The sequence below is a fragment of the Geospiza fortis genome, unplaced genomic scaffold, assembly GCF_000277835.1.
Source record: "Geospiza fortis unplaced genomic scaffold, GeoFor_1.0 scaffold130, whole genome shotgun sequence".
NCBI classification, from domain to species: domain Eukaryota; kingdom Metazoa; phylum Chordata; class Aves; order Passeriformes; family Thraupidae; genus Geospiza; species Geospiza fortis.
In genome coordinates, this window is record NW_005054300.1 from 2,295,561 (window position 1) to 2,305,677 (window position 10,117).

General features: G+C 40.1%; 1 protein-coding gene across 4 annotated transcripts in view; it reads right to left on the reverse strand.

Moving 5' to 3' along the window:
* Positions 1-10,117, reverse strand: part of ADD3 (adducin 3) — a 58,797-nt gene that overhangs the window by 29,530 nt on the left and 19,150 nt on the right. Inside the window, exon 1 of one of the 4 annotated variants that reach the window (XM_031061719.1) lies at positions 3,368-3,473. The exons of the other annotated variants lie outside the window; for them this stretch is intronic. The gene's annotated coding sequence lies outside the window, so the exon portion shown is untranslated. Of the gene's footprint in view, positions 1-3,367; positions 3,474-10,117 lie in introns of those variants that run through there. 4 annotated transcript variants of the gene reach the window in all.

Sequence of the window (10,117 nt, forward strand, 5' to 3'; positions counted from 1 at the left end):
GATTTGGGATTTTCTTACTTTACACATTGTTCAGGTGAGTAAGATATGTATTCAGATGTCAGCATTTCCTAAACTCAAATTGTGGAACTGGAAATAACCAGATAGGTAACATTTGTTCAAAATGTTATTAAATGATTTTACTAATATACATGAATTCCTTACGCTAGTACTCAAGCCAAACTACACCCTTAAATTGACACAAATTAATTTGCATTTAAAAATAGCCATATCTCCTCCCAGCCTGCCCAGCCATTCAATCTTTTCCCCTTTATCACATCTTCAGATTCATACCAGCAAATGCCTGTAAGCGTTTTTTAAGTTGGCTTGTTTTTTTTTTTAACGGATTAATTTTCAGCTGTATCAGTTATCCTGCCAGTTAGCTGCATATTTACACAAATGTTTGTTCTGAAATAAAGGTTATGATGATACAGGAGTGTCAAACACCATTTCTTCCAGTAGCAATGCAGCCATAAACAATTTGTCATACTACAGCCCAAAATGGTTACTAATCAAATAGCCTAATCCAGCACTGCATATTTAAGTCCCTCTGCTTTTAAACAGAGCAAGGCATCTCTTTTCAGACACCACATTAAAGAGATTGTATGGCATCAAGATATATTTTTTCCTAAGAAATAAGCACTTGAGTGCATTTGAACCTTGTTTTTGTGTTGCTGTGCTAAATCTAAAGCATTATTTTTTCCCAGTTACATCATGCAATGTTAAAGTCAACACAAATAGTCAAGCTGTGCAACTCACACTTTACTCAGTGTAAATTGGAACTGAGCCAGACACACTTTATTGTCAAGAAGTGAGAACTAAGTGGGTCGCTGACAGCCACACAGAACATGAGAATTTGAGGCCTGTAGCTTTACCTGTAACTGCAGGGGTGATGTTTTTTCTCTGTTAAGGAAGGTTCCTTATAATGCACTCAGCCTGTAGCAGGTGCAGCCTGCAACTCCACATTTGCAGCCTGGCCTGCCAACATTTTTCAGCACAAGTGAGGAAAAAACTTCCGGAGCCCAGAATGCTGGTTTGATGTATCCAATATGCTCTACCACATGGCCATAAATGCTATTTGCATGTGTGGAGTCTCATAAATGAACTTGCATTCTTAACCCTGTAGACCCAAACTATTTCCTTCACTGCTACATGAGTTTTTCATGTAAAAAAAGGGAGGGAACCCTTGATAAGCAAATTATCCAGTCACCCTTTTCTGAGAGTCAGTATGATAAAAGACAAAACCAGTCTCAAAAGCACAACCCTGGGAGCTCAGCTCCAAGGTCCACCCTGCCCACTGTGGAACCTCTTCTGCCAAGGAAAGGCAGTACATAACCAGGATGTTGCCATCACTGCATTGCATGACACCAGAGCAGCCAGCAGTGTAATGGTTTCCTTGCTCTGTTCCATGAAATGTTTTCTTGCTTTACACAAAAACTGTTAAGATTGTGCAGACATTATGAACATTTTGAGATTATGATATTCTGTACACAAAACATGCAAGTCAGAACAAACCCAGTCACACATGCAAACTAGTTACAGAAAAGTAGCAGAGGAGGAACACAGAGTTTGTTGGGGAAACAATTCATGCACATGACAATGAAAAGCACTTTATTTTTAAAGACTCACCCCTGCTTATCTACATAATCACTTGTACTTAAGTCACCTAAAAATATTTCATGACTTAGCAGACAACAGAGAGCTAAATTAAAAGATTACATTCTGGTAGCACTTATCCGTATTAAGCTGTGAAAGTAGGCACACACAGAGCCCACACACAGAGACAATGGCTGAACAATGTCCCTGTGTCACCTGGAAAACATGAAACCTGGGCTCCTCCACAGTATAAAATAAGAACTTCTCTGTGAAAAGAAAACTTAACTGGAAAAGCTGATGGCAGTCACAGCCTTCCATATTTCGCAACACTCTCCCTCTCTTGCAAAGTCTCCTGCTTCCTCTGGTGACTTTTTTATTGGGCTGTCCCTGACCTGCACAGATGCAGGGTAAAACAATTCTGCTTTATATACAGATCTACATAAGGTTATGTAGAAGTAGAAGAGAGTAGTCTGAGTAGAAGAGAGAAGTCTGTTATGTAAATACTTTTTTTGAAATCCATTGAATCCATTCACATCAACCTGGATAGAGCCATTTGGAGTAACAAGGACTACTCCCAGAAATCTGCAGGAGCTCTCCTGGGTCACTGGTACAATGTGTGACATTGGAGAGCAGGGAAACCTCTTATCAATCCCAGGGCACATGAAAAGTCTTTGTGATTTATGGCAGTTTGATTATCCTGAGAAATGTCATGGCCAAAGCAGCTGCTTCCTGGGTTTTGCTGGAGGGTCAGAGGCTGCAACGGTGGGCGATCCAGATGATCGACATGAGGCAACTGCTGGATTTTACAAATATTTACACCAACAACCAATCTTGCGTATGGTAGCACACAGCTAAACCTTTTTATAGCCCAAACCCCTGGAGTTCCTCTCTCTTCACATCAAATCCTGACCTTTAGCACCACCGACAGCTCAGTATAGACCCCGTTTAAGACCACCGCCGTGTACTGACCATACGGAATTGCAGCACAACGCCCTCCATAACTCACAAGTGAGCACTGGGAAACCTGGCCAACAGCTAATCTCAGTAGGACAATTGTAACTGGAAACTTGAAGAAAAGATGAAATTGCGCCAGGTCTTCGATCATACAGTCTTCAGGACAAATTGTATCTTTATTAATATTATGCACCACACCCTGCACAACTCTCCCCAGTTCATCTTGGGATCTCTGAATCACTCTGCCATAAATTTTATATGAAGAGCAATAACATAATCACATTAATACACCAATATCAACTTGACTATGTCAAAATAAACTGGCTAGCCTCTCAAAAAAGGAATTTTAACATTTTACTGACTTATACATCATTCTCGCATTAAATAGAAAACAAGATCATTTTAAAAAGCTGATTTACGATAGCTATAGTTAAAACTCAAAATATTTTAGATAAAACAACACAACTACGTATATTGATTTCACAATAAAGAAGAGGCTTAGTGGGAATGTTATGGTTGTTTTAAGGTTTTTAACTATCATTTACAAATAGTAATTTTAGGGACTAATGAAAGTGTGAGACAAATGATGGCAGCCAAGCACAGGCCTGACTGTACAGCAGACACATTGCCCCTGACTGGCCATGAGCAAGGGAAAAAACCTTAGGCATTGTGAGAAAAGAGCTATCCCCTTACTCTAGCAAATCCTTAAAAAAGGCAAGCTCAAATTGAGGTGTAGAGGGAAGGCTCTGTTAATAGGACTAACAGCTTATATCAGCCATGAGATGGCACAAGGGACAAAAAACTGTAAATCCCTACTCACAGATTATGCTGAGAGTGTCTTTTCTCACCCCATTCAAGGCTTCAAGACTTTCTTTTTCTCCATTTCCAAAATTAGTCTTGCTTTAGGATATGGGACATTTTTCCCCCTTCTTGGTCCATTTACAAACAAATGTTTGTGACTGTCAAAATACAACAAGGGAAAAGTGAACAAACACACAGAATTTGATGGAGGTTATAGTTGCATCCCTAATACTTACAAAATGATCATCTTTAGAGGACTTAAGTTACACATACCTTATGCTACAATTTTTCATGTTTTTCTGGCTGCCTTGAGGCAATCCTGCCCCTCCCAGTGCACGTGTTTCAGTCCCCCACCTCTGAAAATACCATTCCCTAATTGTGCTAAGCACATCTCTCCATGAAGCTTGAGTCTACAGCGGTTACACAAAGGCAGGAGGGTTAAAAATAATCTGGGGGAGGAGAGCAGGGGAAAGTGCGGAGCAGAGCAGAGCAGGGCCATAAGGACCTGCCTGCCCTACTCAAAAGTTCAAAAGGCAACTACTTTATTAGTTGTGTTCACAGCATGTTGCTTTAATTATCCTTCCCAGGGAAATCCCTAGGATTTACAGTAGTGAGAAACACTTTTTCTGTGTATAGTCACATGGTTAATATTGTCTTCAACTTGCTTGAAAATAATTAACCCCCCCAACAAACTACCCAACTAGCATATGCAGAAAGTTTCACATGCCTTCAAAGTTTAACCTATACAAATATGCACATCAATCTCAATTGACTTGGCCTGAATTTGACCTCCTTCTTGTCCCTGCCACCTTTTGCTCATGATACTAGAAAAGCAAATTGAATTTAGAGAGCCAAAGATCTTCTACACCTTCAGGAATGGAAAACTATTCCCCTGAATTTCAAGCAAGCCCAGCTGATGGCAGAGGGTCACTTTGGACTTAACTGCAGCACTGAATAGAGAAGCAGATGTGCCCAGAGCAGCAGCCAGCACATCTCTGAACAAGTGCAGAAGATTTACTAACAAAAGCTTTGGTAAGACAAACAGTGAGGGGTAGGGTGAGTCAGCATCAAGCCCAGTAGTAAGAGCAGTATTTTAAAAGTCAAAAGCAGAATACATAAATATTTCATAATTAGGTTACTATTATTTTCCAGTACAAGCAAGCAAGCAATTATGTACTGTTATCCCATAATTCTCCTCCTCCATCATCACTTGTAAGCCCTGAAAACTTGGATAAAATAAAAGACACTCCACAGCTAACTACTCTGGTACTACAGAGCACGGATGCATCCTGGCATGCTTCACAAAATCATGGGGACTTGCACACATCTGTGATTGTTCTTAGAATGGAACACCAGCTGACACTGAACACTTGTCCTAGAGACTCAAACCATCATCTCCTTTGATCTCAGTTGCACAAAGCATGAATATTTCATGTCTAAAGAGGAGATGGTCCAATGTACTGAGAACAGAACTTCAGCCAAGGTGGTACAAGCAACCATGCACCCCAGACTGCTTCAGAAGACACTCACTTTATACTACAGCATTATCATGCAAGTGAGAAATGAAGAAAAGCTTCCTGCTTTCTCCTCTAACCAGGGACTTGAAGAAGCTGCAGCACCAGTAACTCAGAATTCCAGTTGCAAAAACTCTGTTATAATTTTGAAAGCATGTGCAGTATTTGATCAGTCACATGCAGCACTAAAGACTCTCCCTCAAATCCTTCCCCAAACAATTCTTCCAATTTTGCCTTCTACTGGCTTTTTTTTTTGTTTGTAATTTCAAGAATATTCTGAAGCCAACAAATATATTAGATGGATCTGTCTTCTAGCTAACTAAATACTTAAGAGTAATTTTATTTGAATTTCCAAAGCTCATGAGTAAACCTGGCCTGAAAATGCTATTGGCTTGTTTGCAAATAAACCTGTGTATGTTTATACTGGGTAGAAGTATCTGACACCTTACCCATGGGCTGAAGTTCAGAGCCTGAAATGTAGAGGCAAATTCTTCTTTCAACTCTAACATTAAGAATTAAAAGCAACAAATTAAAAAGTCAGTTAGTGATTTTTAGAAAAATGACATTATGTTCTGAGCTTTGGTGATGCTTTTTCCCCCTCAATATTTGAATAACTGATGGAAATGATCCTAGGTAAACAGCATTTCACCTTACACCATAAGAAAATTATTGATGATACAAAAAAATGTTTGAGGCTATGGAGAGTCCATCTACTTCATGAATAAAGGTAAGTAACATCTTTTCTAGGTTTTTCAAGTTTTTTTTTTCACTTTTGTGTTGGGTGCTTCATGAGTTTTTTTATAAACATCTGTGAAAACCTAATACTGTTCAAAGAATTAAAGATCCCCATGCAAGAACATGCCCAAAAAATACCACAAAACTTGATTAATACAGTGCTGAATAGTAGGTGATTAGATGCTTGCCAAGGGCTCCTTCATGACAACTCTCACAGACGTGCTGGAATGCTGTGGAGGACAGCACTGACCCAGGGCAGCCAGAGCTCTGAGCTCTGCCTTAACCACAGTGGGGATAAGGAGGAACCACATCTTTTCTTTGGAACTCATTTCTTAATCCAAAGAGGAAAAAAGGAATCTGCAGGACTGATCTGGTCTCAGGAGTTTGATCTCAAAGGTTTCTGGAAGAATAGGAGTAGGTGCTGCTTTTAGAGTTTGGCAGTACTTAGATTTATTTCTTTCCTGTAAGATGTGTTCCTCTAACTTGCTAATTTATTGCAGCATTTTGGGCAGGGAGATAGCTGGATTTCAATTTTTATTTTAATTACTGAGTGATGCTTCCAGTGTGCATTGAAACAAGCATGTAAGATACCATTTGGGGGTTGCTGTGGATTTATAATTTTGTTCTTTTTAATTCTCTGGCAAATTGCTAAGGAATTTTGATTTTGGCCTGCCTCATCAGTACATGTTCTCTCCCTGTGATAAATTATCAAAACTAATCAAAGTTTGTACTGAAAAGCAGTCAGTATGATGTGATGAAAGCATGCAAAGTTTTGTGTTATATGAACAAACTTTTTCTTGAGACTTCTGGCTTCAAACTCAGGAAAGTGGAATTCATAATGAGAAACACTCCTACCTGGCACACAACCCCCGTCCCTCAGAGAGTGCAATTATACAATTATGCTGGATGAAACCTGAAGAAAGGTTTTCATTACATCTATCCTGTGTTCATTTTCATGTCATATTTAACATGTTGTTTGTGTGATACTGGACTGGGAGGCCAGTGGTTTCTAGAAGACTAAAATGGATAGTTTATTTTTTTGAAGTTATTTTTAACTGTCACATTCACGAGGCACTGGATATAAAGCCTTTAATAATTATACATCTGATATATAAATAGCAAAACATGAGAAATAAGTAAACAAACAAAGCCATCCCTTCCTGGCCACTCTTGGCATGGTGCAGCAGGCTGTGGGCATGCCTGGCTGTCCAAAAGTAAATAAGCAGCCATCCTGAGCTAAGAGCACATTCCACCTTTTCACTCTCTGTTATAAACTGTCTCCCACAACAGTAAGTTCTCCAAGCTGGCTGTTTCATTCTTGTATCCACAAAAAGTAAGTGCTACCTTGTGTAATTATGACAGCACTTTCACAAGTTCAGAAACATAATGCCTTAATGCTACTTGTCTATTTAAGATTGTAATATTTTATACATCTAAAAGGTTTTTGTTCCTTTTGCAGGAAAGTATGTTTTAGTCTTTAAAACTGAGAATTTAAATTGTCTCTTGATTCTGCAAACTTGTGATAGAGTTCAGTTAATTATCTACACTTAACATGGACTTTCTTTTACTCAGTGCCCTATAATCAGATGGACTGAGCAACTGGTACTTCAAGTACTGAGGATGCTGCTCAGCATCAAAATCCTACATCTTTAACTAGATATCAGCATCTGTAAAGCACAAGCAAATGATGTTTTTACCTTTGTACCATGTTTGGCTTAAAGTAAGCAATAGGTTCAGAAGTTAAGTGGCAGGAATGAATACATGCACAGCATGATCAGGTATGATCTCACTTTCATAGAGCAGCAGGTGAACAAGCAGTACCTGGACCTCTCTCTGACCCGCAGCATGAGCCCAGACACAGATTCAGTCATTTTAAATAACCTCCCATGATAATTAAGCTGAAGTTGTGAACAAGTATCATTTAGCAAACATAGACAATCAAAGGGGAACTTGGATATAGAAGAGTCAATAATTTTCTTTCTTCTTAATAAGTAGTGTTTGTGCCCAAGGTGGGAGTACTTCTGAAACACGAACAAAGCAATAGGTATGTTTGGAAATTTAAATCTGTAGGTTAAATTTAAAAACAGCATGTACCCTCATAGCATACTAAAGGCTACCCAGTGTTAAAACTGCTATCTATAAATAGCATAAGTTCATTGTTCTGAGAGGAGACCAGCATTAAAAATTTTCCAGGTGCCAGTGAGCAATTACCCAAGTTAGTTCTACCTGAGCAATAAAAGCACTTGACAAAAATGAGAAATGTACTAGTAGGGGTTGATTTTTTTTTGTGCCCTCTTCTTCCATTTCTTCCATTTCCAATTGCACCATTACCACTAAAAGCAAGATAAGTCAATTCAACTAATAACACTGATACCATGTTAAAAAAATAAAAAAAAAAAAAAGAGGGAGAGAACCACATTTTCATTTTCATTGTTGTTCTTGCATCTCATCTGACCTCCTCAGTACAACCACGAAAAAGACATGGCAGGGGAAAAAAGGAGGAAAAACAAAAGACCAAACCAAAAATCTGAACAATTTGCTGCACAGGCTCAGAATATCAGTTAAAAAATATAGCTGCTCTGAAACATTTAAAGAGAATACAAAAGGGCCTCTACAATAGTATAACCTTTGCCTCTGTCTGCCAGCATCACAGTTTACACGGTTTCCATGGAAACCCTCTGCAAACATACGAATGTGCTTGTTGCGTTAGATGTCGAACAGAAAATCCTTTGTGGCAACTCCGGAGGGCCATGGCCAGTGCCAACCTCCCAGTGGAATAATGCCCTCCACTATGCCTTGCCCAGCAGGCTCATGACACACTCGCTCACATGGCACAGCTGCTGCCATCACTTGTTTTCCCCAACTGATAAAAAAAGGAAAAAAACCCCAAAGAGATATGCGCACATCATAACTATTAAGTATTTCCTCCTTCATGGAGAGCCCGTTTTGCCTTCACCAAACTGACAGCAAAGTCTTTGGTTCTGGACTCTCAGATGCAATGCAGGAACTGCTCAGTGAGGACTGACTGGGAGGCTTCCAGCAGGGCACTGGGAATACATTTGCATATTGAGTAGATAGCTACCCAGGAAGGGGATGCCACAATTCTTCATTATTATGTGCTTTGAGAAAAACACATTAAAAAATACACATAAAACCTCAGCATGCAATAGGTACACCAGTCCAGAATATAAAACTAGTTTCATCACCTTATTATTTCTCATCATGGAAAGACCAACTGACCTACAAATAACTCACTGGATGGGCTCCTCTTTCAGCCCTGAAGGCAGGGAAATTCTACCCAAGATAGGGAAGTGTCATCAGGAGGGGTGGTTTCTTTTTTTTGTTGTTAGGGGTATGTGTGTAAGTGAAAGATGATGAACTAAAAAACTGGTTTCTGCTTTACAAAAGAGGAGTATTGCTACTGGCAAACATCTGACTGTTGTGTGCCTTCTGGATTTTCTAAAAATTCATGTCCACTCTGTATCTGTACATGTTTTACCAGCATTGAAATATGAGCGCTTCTAATAAAAGTGCACCTTCAAGACCAGCAGCATACATACCTGGAACATACACTGTCTGTAGGCCAAAACATCACCTTACATCCTTATTCCTCTGAAAAAACAAATTTTTGGTACAGCAAAATAGACATTAGAAAAAGCTTCTTCAGCCAGAGGGTGGTTGGCACTGGAACAGTTCCCCAGGGCAGTGGTCACAGCACCAAGTCTGACAGAGTTCAAGAAATGCTTGGACAATGCTCTCAGGCACATTGTGTGATTCTGGGGAATGTTTCTTTGCAGGGCTAAGAACTGGACTTGATTTTTGTGTGTCCCTTCCAATTCAGTCTGTTCTGTGATCTTGGGACTCTAACTTCTGAGATATCAATGGCTAATTGCTACCTAATTGCTCATCAATGTGCACAGCTTCAGGGGGATGACCTTCAGGGAGGATGACACCTCCAAAGGCCACTTTTAAGATCAAAATCTTGGGACCTTGCATGGGATGGGAAAGCCTGACTGTGCCATTCCATGTAGAATTGGGAAGGTTAGCATCTTTCTGCTTGTGACAGGACTCTTCACCTGCCATTCAGCCATTTCCAGCCACTTTTACTCTCGGTGGCAAAAACCAGCAATGTAACGGTTTTGCCTTAAAAGCTGAAGAATGAAGGAAAACAGATTTTGTACTAGAAAGAGAAAACAAACTGAACACTTTCAACTTTGCCAGCTCTCTGTTTTTGTGTTTACTTCTTTCCCTTTCCCAGAGAGGGCCCTGAGGGGAAGCCCTCCCTGCTCCCTCATGGCCACCCTCACCTCACACCCACCGCCAGCCCAGGCCCCCAGGCAGCAGCTGCCAAATTAACTCTGAGGGCAGCCAATCTCTGCTTTTAGCCTTGCCTGCAGAACACAGGACCGCGGGGGTCACTCAAAGCCCGTGTTGTTCCAATGCTCTAATAATCCATTGTTCCCCCCTCGGCCGCCTCAGCGAGATAAAACGAAAGGCCGCGTTTTCCGAGGGTAAGCGAA